This window comes from Cupressus sempervirens, chromosome 3 (assembly GCF_028749045.1).
Source record: "Cupressus sempervirens isolate cs-2001-9-10 chromosome 3, ASM2874904v1, whole genome shotgun sequence".
NCBI classification, from domain to species: Eukaryota; Viridiplantae; Streptophyta; class Pinopsida; order Cupressales; family Cupressaceae; genus Cupressus; species Cupressus sempervirens.
The window spans coordinates 740,086,929-740,102,510 of NC_143120.1; positions in this window are offsets into that span (position 1 = coordinate 740,086,929).

Below are 15,582 nucleotides of genomic sequence, written 5' to 3' on the forward strand. Positions count from 1 at the left end.
CCAACCCTTATTAGAGTTGATCAGACTTAAAGATCATGTCAAGGGATTAAAAGTGAGCCAAAAATGGAGGCAAATCATCCCATACTCTATTTCTATTATCTTTAGAGTGTAAGGTTTCCAAGGAAAGACCCATTTCCTACCATACCAAGTGCCATTAAAGCTTGGAATTGTGGAACTCTTATGGCAGATAGGAGGACTAGAAAATATGAGCTTCTAGACAAGTCAAGAGGTTCAATTTTGTTAAACTTCAATATCATCCACATTTTTTTTGCTTACAAAAGGAGGTTGGAGGCATCTAGGTAAGTTTTTGGATGGATACTAGATGGCCCAATCTCATTCACATTTCATTGATCTTGAAGGTTTTTATGATACGTTCAAAGATAGAACTAAGGCTAGATCTTATGAGAATTTTGTTTACTTCCTTGAGGATATAATTAGAAATGAATTTTCATTACAAGAACATGAAGAAAGAAAATAAAAATAGAAAGTGTAAAATATAATTCTAGAGTCTATTAATGCATTATATAAGAAATATGACCCCCTTGCTAATATCAAATATTGGGGAGATAAAATTAATAAAATTATGATCAATTTTGTTGGGTTCATGCAAACCCTAAATGAGAAAAAGGTAATTTTGATACAAGCCTACCTAGACCAGGCCATAGAAATTAAGAAGAGGCTAGCAAACATAGCCATCATAAGCCCATATCAATATACCTTATAGAAGATGGCATGATATGTTATGGCAAAGAGTGTAAATGTACAACATGTTCCTCTATATAAGGGACAACTTTCAAAAAGTCCTCCTTGAGCACCTACTACTAAAAGATAGAAAATTAAGAAAAGATCTCCATCTAGAGATAAGGAGTGCTCCCCCTCAAAGATCCCAATTCACATTGATGATGAAGACTCTTTAAAGGAACAGTTAAAACAAATGGGAGGCCAGGATGAAATTTTGATAACCATATTAGCGGTGGAAGAAGGAGCACCTATAGAGCCCCAATGCAACTCCTAATCCTCATAGTAGAGGATTGCAAAGGGAAGGGGATTGACCCTACTATGGATCAAGCATCAAAGAAGTGTTTGGATGATAAAAATTTTGTCAAGTCTAGGGATTTCATTCAATTTTTGTGGAGGAATAATATTGAAAATTCTGAGGTTGAGTGCAAGAAAATAAAAGAAGAGCAACCTTCTAGACATGACTCTGATATTTAAGGGGAGGTCAAATCCAACCATATGTTAGATTTTAGTCAAATAACCCCTGTAGGGGGAAGACAATTATTGAATGATTTGGGAGTCTTGATAGTGTCAGAGTGCCACTACCTTTATTTCATGAAAGAGATCTCTCCCATCTCACCTTACCACATCAGTTCTACCAATCCTATAGATCTTATCTTATCTTACACATTAGTCCTACCAATCCTACAGATCTTATCTTATCTTGAACATTAGTCCTAGTAATCCCATAGATCCTATCTTATCATGTGTGTGTGTGTGTCCTAGTAATCTTATAGCTCCTATCCCTGAATAATCCACAAATTTCTTACTTTTCCTATGCCCCATTCCACCCAACCGCAAGAGTCCAATTTCAAACATCAACTCCTCCTCCCTACCCAATTCCGTCACCTACAAAACCCCCTTGATCCCCTAAACAAATTGTGTTCTAAATTGTGCACATAATGTTCATCAATGCCATGTGAGGTTACGGTCAATCAATGATATGCTACATGTCCATCCTACCCATCCCCCTACTCCTGCATCTTTTTGCCTATCATTATCACTTTATTATCCTTGTATTTACATTACACCCACTCTCTTTACCATCATTTGCATTATCCTCTTAGGTTCCTTTTAGTTATCATATGCATTGTCATTATCTTCTTAGGTTCATTTTAGTTATCATATGCATTACCATTATCTTCTTAGTTTCATTTTAGTTATCATGTGCATTTTATTTACCTCCTTAGGTTCATTTTAGTTGTCATTTTCACTTGCATTATCTTCTCAGGTTCATTTTAGTTATCATGTGAATTTTCATTACCCCCTTAGGCCCATTTTAGTTATCCTTTTCATTTTCATTATCTTCTCAGGTTCATTTTAGTTATCATGTGCATTTTCATTACCTTCTTAGGTCCATTTTAGTTATCATGTGCATTTTCATTATCTTCTTAAGTTCATTTTAGTTATCATGTGCATTTTCATTATATTCTTAAGTTCATTTCAGTTATCATGTGCATTTTCATTATCTTCTTAAATTCATTTTTTCTATCATGTGTATTTTCATTAACTTTGTAAAAGTTCATTTAGTTATCCATTGTATTCTCATTAGTAATACATTTCCATTTTCCTTTGCATTTTTTTCCATTATCATTTGCAATTCGCAAACATATCCCTTTTAATCATTACATATTTCACATGATAAATCACTAGGTACATATCATAATTGCATGCATTGTTAAAACAAAACAAAAATCATTACATCCATATGTATCTATAGCATCACATCCTGCATCAAACACATGAGTAATATCATGCATATCACCCATCTCATATAAACTACATCACATCTTGCATCACACACATCAATACACCTCATACTAAGCATATTTATCTAAAGCATCACATCCTGTATCACAAATGTTAGTCCACATCATAAATATATCATATACATTTCATGAAAACATAAAACAATAAAATCACATAGGCACAAACTAATAAAAAATATCTCCCATCCCAAGGAATGCTCATCATATATCTCATATCCTACAAATGAATCAAAGAATACATCACCCACTCCTAAAAGAATACAAAAATATCCATCATAGTCCACATCCACTACCAATACAAAGTCCATATGGTACATGTATCAATAGAAGTACACATGGCTCTATGCCCACAAAATGAATGTTTGTACAAACTCATACCCCCTTATCAACATGAAGCATATCACTTCTCATATGTGCCCTCGTGCATTGACTCCTCTCCATAAGACTCATATGGGTCCTCCTAGATCCTGTGTTGGTGGTTGTGGTGGTGGTGGTGGCCTCATTTCCACCAAATTCCCTCTCCTCCACTCATCTCCCCCTCCCCTGATACTAGAGCTCTACCCCTTATCCATTTATGCAATAGTCCTTGCACTTTGCCTATGGATCTATCTTGACCTATAACTATGCCTTGTCCATTGGGAGCCACCCACACTCCCTCCTCATGCCTACATCCTTGTATGTATGCCAACTATCCTTGATCATGTCAAACACCTTTAATGCTTTATCTGCTCTGTCGACATAGTCACATGATATCTCCCTCTATAGAATCTTGCCCTCTCTTATAGATCCTCCACCTCTCCCCTCAACCATCTCAGCTCCTCAAAACCTCCTCCTATCATCATCTATTCCCAGAAGGTCACCTCTACCATCATCTTCTCCCTCTCCACCTACAATCCATCCACTCTCTCTTAGAGCCTATCTCTCTCATCTCCCATCACCTCTAACCTCCCCTCCAACCTCCCAACATCTAGCCACAACCCCCTAGCTCAATCTCTAATCTTTCTAGCTATCCCTAGGTAGCATCTCGCTTCCTCTAGATCTAATCTTTCTCATCCTTGAGCTAATCCCTCTCCCACTAAATATCTTAGAGTAGTTGGCTTGTCACCTCATGTGCCTACTTCAAGGAGGCATACCTCTCCACCAATCTATCATCCCCTCCCCCAGATGATGACCCTCCTCCTATCTCTCCTCATCCAACTAGCCTCTATGCCCCCTCTCCTCTCTCATTCTCCTTTTTTTATGGCATCTCCTCCTATGGCCTCTCCTCCTCATGTACCCTCTCCTCCTCCTTTCCCTCCCACAGTCTCCTCCACTATGGTGCCTCCCCCTACATTGTTGCCTCCACCTATTTTCTCAAACCCATGGTATCATATCCCCTCTCCTCACCACTTGGGAAATCTCCCCTTCCACCACTATCACCCTCGTCACCTGTGCTTCACCTATCAGTCATGACCTCTGAAACTAGTCTCTATAGCCCTTGATTGATCTTGCATCTGCTAGCCTACCAAAAAAATCCAATCCACTGGTGATAAATCTCGTCATGCCTAGAATAGCCCCTCTCATTGTAGTGTTATCCCAAAAAGTGCACATCACCTATTGGTACCATAGTGGCTCCCCCAACACATCTTGAGGCCATCCAAAGTGTTGCAGCCCCCTTTCTAGTCTATACTACTCAACAATGTAGTCTCACCTCTCAAATATGAAGCAACTACTCTAAGCCCCTCAACAACCAAGAAATGGCCCAAGACCCATGTATGGTCTCCATATAACTACAACAATCTCATCAATTTGAACCCATCAATAGTCAACATCTTTTGTATGATGATATGTCAATGGATCTTTCAAGTTGTATACTATAGGTTCATCTGGTAGAAAGAGTAGAATCCTTCCTTTAATTGAATTTCTTTCAGTAGAATAAATTTTTTCTTTCCAAACTTCATTATATAACTTACAAAGAATTTCATTGGCCTTCTTTTACTAGCTAGGCTTTAACTACTTATTATCAACCTTATGATATGTTTTAACTCTTGGGTTTTAGGATCCCTGTAAAACTTGTTTTCCTTATAAAAAACTTACAAAGAAATTCATTCCCATAGTTTAGTGATGCCAATTAAGTTGGTTTAGAGTGTACACTTTGTAGGAATTGTTTCAAGTTAACATCCTTGGTTAATATTGTAAATGAGTCTGATAAGTCATTTGGTTATTTCTTTAGGACGACTAATCCATTATTTATGAGTAAAACATTCTAGTTTCCAAGCATTTTTGGCTCAATTTTTGGGGATGGTGTCAATCTAAACCATTTCTAAAAGTCATTTTTTCTAGTTTTCATAGAATATAAGTTATATTTTCATCCATTTTGCATGAATAGAAGAAGAGACCACCTTGGGGAGATTCTTTCATTAGAATTACCCCTTTGAAATAGAAGAGATTATTTACCCTGAGCCAGAATTCCCCAAGAAGAAGACCAAGAAAGAAACCAAGAAGTGGACCAACAATTTGGAGAAGAGCAGCAATTTGGTAATCTATTTGCTAACACCCAACAAGATTTTCCTTCACACCCATCTTTCAAAGGATCACTACACTTGAATGACCTCTTTGTTGAACCAAAATACATATGAGCCTTATCACATATGAGCCAAGACAAAAAGGAGTACCACCCCACCATCAAGGATGGCACAACCTAGTTTTCCCTTTCCTATTCTTGACCTACATGAGAATAATAATTTGAAGAACATTCCTTCTTCTGCACTTCCAAAATTCTATGGCTTGATCACCAACCATCTAAAAACTTTTCTTTTTTAATTTTTTTTACTCTGTAGGAGTTATAATTATACAACTAATGCCCATAGGTTAAATTTATTTCCATCCACTCTAAAAAGAAGCAACCTTAAGATGGTTTATGGGATTGGGTGCTAATGTCATAACGAACTGGGTGCAATGAAGAATTTTTTCTTGACAAAATATAAAGAATATTGTAGAGGATATGATATGAAAGTAGGTCATATTTGTAAGATTTCACAAAAGGGCGAAGAGACCTTGGAGTATTACGTCTCAAGGTTCATGTTCAATCTGTAGAAATATACTCAACATCAGTTGAATGAAGAACCTCAAAAACATCTATTCTTAAAAAATGTTAATGATGCATGTATTAAATATATGGACCTTGTGGTAGGAGGTAATACTACCCAAAGAAGATGGGATAATATGAAGAGGATTTTCATCAATCACTCAAGGGAAATTGTGAAGAAAGGAAAAGGGATCTGATACACACGTAGAAAATCCAATGGTTCTAAAGTATCTAAAGTAGATATTTTTAATCTCTTAACTCCCTTCAAGAAGACATCATAAAAAATGTTGATTCCCAACTGGATACCATGCAAGCTAAAAGGAATCATGAGGATGTTGAGCCCTTACTAGCTAAATTCTTCTCTCATTGCAGAGAGAAGATGAGGAATTGCAAGTGCAAGACAATTGCCAATCTAGAAACCTAGCTAATGTCTATTTAATTAAAAGCTATTGATGAGTATGAGAAAGTTCTCTGTGTTTCAAAACAAAGGCCATGGGCTTAAAGATAAGGTATGCATCAAGATCCCTTGCAAAATCTTGGTTATAATAATAGTAATTAATGACAAAATCAATATTATAAGAATTATGTCTTAAAGGTTCTAATTGGAGTAAAAATTGGTTCAATCAATCTCAGGCTCCATACAAATCAAAATTGGTAGCAACACCCATATAATCAATAGAAACAACCTAATCAAATTTGGTAGAAACCATAACAAAATCAACAGCTAACTAATGGAAACAACCTCAACAAAACTGGTAGAAATTCAATCAGTGGCAACCATCATAGGGGAATTTGCATTAGTTGCCTTAATGGGGGTCTAACTAGCATAACTAGAAATCCATGTTTCCACCACATTATCAATAAGCTATAATGCCTCCTCCTCCAAACTAGTCTAAGAGAACTCAGTCACCTAGACAATTCGCACCCAATCCTAATAATATGCAATCTAATCAGTAGCAAACTTATAAACACCTAAACCTAATAACATCATTTAAGTAATCTTATTTAGTCTTCTTTTAGAACATTATTGATTAATTATTTAATATTTAATTACTTAATCATCATTCCCTAGTTAATTAATCCATTTAAATAACTATAGTCCAATTGATTAAATTAAACGACAAATCAAAGTCTAATTATCAATTAAATCCCTATTTTCTTATTAAATTAAATAATTGAACTATTCCTATTTAATTTAATTCCACATCTCCTTTCATTAAATAAATCAATCCCCAACCTCTAACTATTCCTAAACCCTTATCATTAGCTAAATCCAACTCATTCACCCATGCTAACCTCTCTTAGCCAACTAATTAACCCACCTCATTAATGCTAGCCTACTTGCATTGATCTAACATGCCACTTGCATCATAATCCCCTCCTAAAATAAGCCTAATCCTTTCCCTAAACATGTATACAACTTTAAGCAAGGCTTAAGATTTCCTAAGCCAAAGCAAGTCAAACTTTTATCCCATCCCCCTTACATTCATATCCAAAGGCATTAAATGTTGCTACAAAGCATTGAAATCCTCTTACATCCCTCTTCCACACTCCTTCTCCCTCATAACTCCCCTTGACCATGCATTTTGACCCTCCTCACTTAACCAATCCCCTCATGACACTTGTCACAAGCTATGGATTTGAGAATGCACAATCCATGTAATTCTATCTCCTTCAATCCTAGCCTTCCCTCACCCTTCATATATCCTTTCATCTCTGCCCTCCATCTCATTACCCCTTGGCCTATAAATTGGACCTTTTTCCCCTTACAAATCATCCACTTTTTTATTACCATTAATGTTGATGATACTACTTTGGGGGAGTATCCTAAGTATTGGAGAGTGTTGACATTGCATTCATAACTGTGTTTTTCATTGATGTCAACATAGCAGTAAGTATGTGAAGACTGGTAAAGTAATAAAGAGAGATTGTAGTTTTACGGAAAAGGTTTTTCTTCTCTCGTAATGTGTAGTCATTGACATGTTTAGTATAGTTTCCTAATCACATGTCTCAATTTACAACTCATATGGAAGTTGTATCTAATTTGCAAAGATCAGTATAGAAATAGAGTATTAGGAAAGAAGTTCTTGATGTTTGTTTGCTATCTTACATCTAAGATGCAATGAAGAGATGTGTGGTTAGCTAGTGAGAGAGGATAGTCTATTCGTGATGTCAGCAAGTGCACAAGCCCTAGTATCACACATGAAGTTTTGTATAGACTGTGAGCTAACAGTGCTATTATAATTGTAATTAATTAATTATCTTATTATAATTATTTGAGAAAGCCTTAAGGCACACTCAAGGAATTCTTTTGGAGATATAGTATAAAGGAAATATTTTTTCCTTGTTTTTAATGTGTTTTGATCAATTATATGAAGTACAAAGTGTGAAAAGGAGCAGAGTGCTTACTGAATGTCAGTAAGAAATCTAAGGGATTATTGGATGTGAGATTTGTGATCTGGTCACAAGATCAAAAGGAGTAGAGGTCTAGTTGACAAGACAAAGGAATGAATTACTACTCAATTCTATTATATTGCAAGGAATAATAAAGATATCATTTGGATAGTGGGTTCATTAGTCTTTTCCTTGAAGTTGTTTGGGCAATGATCCAGCTGTCTTCCACAACTCTTAATAGGGATTCAAAGTCTCCTAACAGGGTCCATCCTCTAACAAGGAATATTTATATTAGTACACCATCTTGTGGGTACCATCCCTACTAGGTTTTCCCTCTAACCAAGGGTTTCCCTAGTTAACATATCTGGTGTTATTATATATGAGTACCTTGTTATGGTTTTTAATTATATTACTCATATGGTTAAATTTGTTTAAAGCTAATAATTGTGATATTAGTTGTATAACTAATTCACAACTCCCTCTCTCAGTTCTATTGGTGGACTATATATTCTAACAATTGGTATCAGAGTGTCAGGTCCTTGAAGGATAAGCTTAACAACTTTGGGAGATTGATGGTGAATATTTTCAAAAAGGATAGTCCTAGATTTGATGGGGCCAACTATGATTGTTGGAAGGAGAAAATGAAGACTCATTTGTTGTGCATGGGTCTAGATTATTAGATCTTGACAAAGAGTTAGAAGATGATTATGAAATAAGAGAAGATTAAAGAATGCATTGAAGCAGAGAGATATTTATTCATGTGCAACATGAGATCTAGAGAAATCCTACTATCAACTCTTCCAAAGAATTAATATAGGGGTAAAGACACTTCAAACATCTCATGAAATTTTGAAAGCATTAGAATTTGTTTTTCAAGGTGATACACATACAAAGATAGTAAGATTACAAAATTGGATATCCTAATTTCAAGATGCTAAAATGATGGAAGATGAATTCGTTAGAAACTATATTGGTAGGATATCAGAGATTGTTGTAGGAATCAAGTCATATGGTTTAGCCAAGGAAGAATATGAGGTTGTGTGGAAGACCTTGAAAACTTTTACCCCACCATTCAAGCAAGTTGCCCAGATGATTCAATTACTTATACCCTATACTAAGGAGTTTACCAGGGAAATGTTGTTTGGAAGATTGGAAGAAGTAGAAGTAGATTTGAAGCAATTAGAAGAATTGACAAGAGTTGAGATAGATCTCAGTGCCTTGAATATTCTGCAAAGCCTGTCTAGAAGTGCAAGCGCACATGGAGCATTTTTTGGTAGTAGCAGAACTAGATCTGATGAAGACAAGAAGATTGAGGAAGGTATAGCACTTCTTTTGAGAAGACAAAAAGATGGTAAAATATCTTTAAATATTAGACGTGTAATGAGTTTGGTCATTATGCATCTAAATGTCCTAAAAGAGAGAAAAGTTATAAGGAAAATTTTAAGCCTAGAAGAGATAGAAACTGTTTGTATGCTAATGAAGATGAAGAATCTGATGTGAGAGCTCAATGTAAAAGTGATGATGATTTAGGATTTGTAGCTATTAAAGAAGATGATCTTGATAGAGAAATTGGAGATGAAAAGGCTCTAGTTTTCCAAGTTGAAAACAAATATGATTGGACAATAGATAATGGTTGTTCACATCACATGAATGGTGATATAAATAAGTTTATTAAATTTAGGAAATTTGATAAAGGTATTTTTAGAGTTGGTAACAATGCAGCCTATCATATTACAAGGATTAGATCCACTACTTTAGATGGAAGAACTAACACTAACAATGTTTATTTTAAGATAACAGATTTCCACAATCCATGATAATAAGATTTATGCTTCTAAGTAAGAAGTTTATTTTGTTTATGGATTGAAGCATAATTTTTTGAGTGTTAGACAATTGGTCAAAAAAGGGTATTAATTGAAATTCATAGAAAATACTTGCACTATCAAGCATAAGGATGGTAAGATGATTGGAATTGGAACGAGGTCTAGAGCTAATGTATTTTAGTTGAATCCCACAGAAATGACTTGTTTGGTTGCTAAAGTGGATAAAAATTGGTTATGGAATAGGATATTCTATCATATGAACTTTGATAATATTGTAAAGGTTAGTAGCATGTTTGCAGTCAGAGATCTACTTGAGATTATGAAGCAAAGAATGTGGTTTACAAAGAATAAATTTTGGCTAAGAAGAAGGTATCTTTTCCTAGCAAGAAGTTCACTACCACAAAGATGATAGAGATTGTTTACACATATCTGAGTGATCCCTCTAGAACAAGAGGATTCTATGGTGAAACCTATTTCATTATTTTCATTGATGATTTCACTAGAATGATGTGGGTAGCATTTTTTAAAAAGGAGTCTAAAGATTTTGAGAAGTTTAAGATATTTAAGAATAGAGTTGAGAATGAATCTGACGTTAAGATAAAATATTTGAGATCATATAGAGGAGGTAAATTCACCTCTAGAGATTTTAACATATTTTATGAAGAAAATGGAATCAAAAGGTATTTATCATCACCTAAGACACCTGAGTAGAATGGGATTATAGAAAGAAGAAAGAAATCAATAGCAGAGACACTAAGAGCAATGTTGTTTGAGAATGATGTATACAAAACATTTTGGAGAGAAGCAATCAATTCAATAGTGCACACTATGAATAGAGTACAAATTAGAAAAGGTATGAGCAAGACACTCTTTGAACTATGGTTGCGTCATTCACCATCAGTTAAGTATTTCAAAATATTTGGAAGTAAGTATTATAATAAGAGAGATGATGATGTCAACAAGTTTGATCCAAAAAGTAATGAAGGTATGTTTCTTGGCTATTCATTCAAAAGAAAGGCATACAAATATTTTAATCATAGGACTAAGACAATAGTTGAATGCACAAATGTTAAGATTGATAACAATTTTGGAAATAAGGAAAATATGATAGATTACAATTCAAATGATGAAGATAATTCTAGAATTATTAGACAAAATGCAGAAGTTTTCTTTGAGACTAACAATGATCTGCAAAATGTTGTGTTTACTGTTAAGAAAAGAGGAAAGTAGAGATCTAAACCTAGAGATGAGATAAGAGTTGAGATATCAACTCCTACCTATATCATGAATCTAACAAATAATCACCCTCTCGAACAGATAATTGGAAGCAAAGACAACTTGGTGTGATGACAAGAAACAAAGTTAATGTTGAGATAATGGATGTTGCACACATTGCATAATATTTTTTTATTGTATTATTTTATTTTATTATGTAATGTTACACCTAGATGGACGTAAAATATGTAAAGATTTCCATGGAATATACTTGATGAGTTGTATTGTAACATTGTGATAATATTTGATGTAATTATTTAATATTGGGGAAAACAATTAAATTTCCAATATTAAACATGGGGTCAATGGGTTAGGTAGCACATGGTTTATGTAATACCACTTGGTGGTTTTTTGGGACTTGCTACTATATAAGTAGCTAAAAGGGTAGCTTTTGTGTGTGAAGACAAAAGGAAAAAAGGCAAGAATTGAGCAAGACAAGGCTTGCTAGCTTAGCCAAGGGAGCATTTGTGAAGGTTGGAAGCATGGCATGGGATGTGTGGATTCATGCTTCACATAGATTTCTTAGTTGTGGCTATGGATTTGAAGGCTTTTATTGTTGTATTGAAATGGTACTTTTGCTGAATAATACATGGTGATGGATGCTTTTGGAGGTTGGGTTTTTTCCCTCAATGAGAGTTTCTCAGGCTATATCTTGTGTCACAATTTTTGTGAGTATGTTGTCTATTCTCTTGCATGTGGTTTTCAATTACATATTTATTTTAGATCTATTATGGGTTATGTGGAAATAGTTATATTATTTCTTGCAAGTTTCCTTAGAAGTGGTATCAAAGCCAGGTTTTATTATTGTAACACTAAATTGATTCTATGGGAATGCATGAGAGGATACAAGAAAGGGCATGATATATGAGTTGTTTATTGTAGATCTAAGGGATTTGGGTTTGCTATTATGATGGGATGTTGTAAAATTTTTGGGCATGTGAAATTGTTGGACAAAAGGGTTTTTTTTGGATGTTTCATTTAAATGAGGGTTTTAGGGGGTAGCTTGCAGAAATGACCTCCTAGGTAAAAACAAACCTCACCATTGGATCCAGGTCGATGTTTCCATAAATTTTGATATATAATATGCCCTAATTTGGCCATGTTTAGAGGAAATGAATTTTTTTTCAAGTTTCAACCCATGATGGCCATCAAATTTAATCTCATTAGAATTTTCATCACAAAAAAATCACAGTGAAAATGGTAAAAAGATTATCTTAGTAAAATGGCCATAACTTTCTCTCAGGATATCAAATTTCATACTTCTTACATGTGTTGGAAAGATAATTCAGAGCACTACAAGTTGGTGTAGAGTTAGTTCTATGATTTTGATATTTTATCAAGTTTTAATAGCCCAAAATTTAGAAGTTGGTTATGTTGAGCACAGATTAGGGCATAACTTGGGCATACAGAGTCAGATTTTAGACTTCGAGTAGTCAACAGAAATCTCTTGGAAAACTCTATACATTGGTTTAGATTTGGTGTAGGTTTGGCATGGTTTATTTGGTGATATATTGATCTAAACAATTTATGGTATATGTTGACTATGGTAGCATTGTAAGTTTATGACACTGCATGTTTAGAGATTTAAGATTTGATGTCATTGTATACTCAGTTCATATTTCTAAATTGGTCTCATGATGATATGGTTATCAGTGTTTGGTTTGGATATGTATGATGACTTGTTAGGTCTACAAGTTGTGCACTATTATAAGCTATTTATACTTATAGGTTGCATTTATGGCTTGGATATGGTTTGCCTTTGCCCATTGATCTTTCATTATTGATGCATATTCATATTGGTGGCTTGTATTTGGGTTGTCTATGACCTAAGTCACATGATTTTCTAATTTTTTTTCCTTCATGTAGATGAGATGAGATGTTATTACTAGGTACAGTCATGGCAGAGGATTGTGGTTGACTATTTTATGCTGACAGGTTGGACACATTGAGAGTTAGATGCTTGATTCATGGATGTGATCTTGGTGCCATGGGTTTTGGCATGACATGATTGGATATGTAGGTACATCCTTGGTGTTCATTGGTTTGGATTCCTGATTTCATTATGGTGGTATATTATCTTCTTGGTTGAGGATCATGGTTATTTGGTTTCTTTTGAGGAGCTCATGATGTGCACTTTGAGTTCTTTGATGGTTTGATGCCTTGGTTGATTATCATGGTTAGAGGATGGTTTTTTCATCATGATGTCATGGATAGCTTGGATACGTAGTTTAGTGGGAGCTTGTGACAATAATAAGGTGGCAGCATAGGATTCATTCCTAGTTTGGTTTGTATCTTCTTAGCTTTGGAGATCTTGATTTCACTTGGTACTAACACTTTGGTTGTGTGTGTATAGACCTAGAGGATCTTCATGTAGGAGATGGATTTTATGATGCCATAAGTAACTTGGTACCACAATTGAGTGAGATTTTTTTTGTGACATTGGTATATTTAATGAGTGTTATCAAATGTTGGAGGTTTGTCTTAGATCCTATTGTTGTAGAAGCCTTTTTGACATTTGCATGGTGCACTTGGTTATCTTCATGGTGTGTGAAGATGGTTAAATCTTGAGGACTTATGGAGTTCTTGTTTATCTTCATGGTGTGTGAAGATTATTCTTCATAGTATGCGAAGATGGTTTTCTTCATGGTGTGTGGAGATGGTTGCATCTAGAGGAATCATGGGGTTCTTGGTAAAGGTGTGGTTTATGCTTTCATTTGACATGTTATCCTTAGTGTTAGGATGGTTTCATTTGTATGTCATGGTATACTCTTGATACATGTTTAGAGTTGTGACATGTTATAGTGTGTTCATATGGAGCATGTTGTCTCTTTGCTTGAGATGGTTAGATCATGGTGTCATATTTATGTTCTTGAGGCCATGGTTAGAACTTTGACATTGATCTTGGTTTAGTTTCTTTGTATTGAGTACATTGATCATAAGTTAGAAACTTCATGATATTGATATGTTTCATTTGGACTTGACATGGATTGATTGGTTAAAGGCACTCATGGATGCTTAGAGACAATGGTGATGTTGATTTCTCTTGGATTAGAGAAGTATTTTTTGGGACAGTTGTTTGGCTTTAGTAGGAAGTCTAAGGGGAATTCACTTGATATGGACTTGAGAGGAGATTTTTATTAGTTAATTCTTGGTTCAAGACTTGGATATCTTGATGAGCATTCCCATTCCCCACTCTTGGTTTGAGAGGTATAGCCCATTGCTTCTCTCAGGTGCATTCTACTTATGCTTGTTTCATGTATATGGATCTTGAGCTATAGTGCATGAGTTAGTTCTAGAAGGTTCATTTGAGAGATGGTTTAGCATTGGTTTTCTGCATTTGCATATGTTTTTATGCTAGTTGAGTTTGGGAGATGGTTTTATATTGGGCATATTCACTGGTTTAGGAATGGTTATTCCTTGGATTAGGAATGGTATATGAGTTTGATCTTCTTGTGAGAGACTTACATCCATGATTAGTTGCATGGCATGGTTTGGGTGTTATTACAGCTTCTTGTTGGGTTTTTATGGAGGAGATCATACTTGCATAGCTTACATCTAGAGGTGTGTGTAGAAGGACATGATACAGGTTATGACTTGCATAGTTTCTCTTTGTTCTTGGTTATTTTCCTAGATGTTCAGTTGTACTTACATTGTATTTGAGATTGGTTAGAGATTTTAATCACTAGTTTGTGCTCATGTATGTCATGTGAGAGATGACATGGTTATTCCTTTATCTCTTTCCTCTATTGGTTGTGAAGAACTTGGGAGAGTGTTTGAGACTTGTTATGAGAGTTATTCTTGCAAGTTATTAGTTTATGTATTGTGATTGTCCTTGATACTACATGGATTCACTTCTCTGAGATGTTGTGAGTGGATTGGTTATAGATTTGGCATTATCTTATGCAATAGGAGCTTCTTGGTATATATGTGGTAGGTATTGCTCTTTAGGCTTGTGATTGTAGATTATAGATTGGATATGTCAATGATGTGAGATTCACTTGGTATACCTTTAGAAGTATGGATAGTTGGATGGGTTTGGAACTTGTTGTACGTGCTATTTCAACTATGGATATTTTGAAAACTATGGATACATGTGATTACCTTTGGATCAGGTGTTTGTACTTGACATTTTAGTTGGTATAAGATTTTATAATCTTTTGATGCAACAAGTTAGGTGGCTTTCTCTTTGGGTGGCTTCAATTTATGTTCGGTGGTAGTGGCAAAATAGGAGGTGAGATTATTCATGTTTGAGATGCTAGATACTTTGATTTTGTTGTAGGTACTAGGATGGAGCACTTCATGCACTTTGATCCATGGTGGTGGATGTGCTAGGAGAGATTTTTCCCTTGTTCATTTATGTGGCTACAACTTGACCCTATGCAATGTATACAAGTGGGAGATTGTTGAGATAATGGGTGTTGCACACATTGCATAATATTATTATATTGTATTATTTTATTTTATTATGTAATATTAC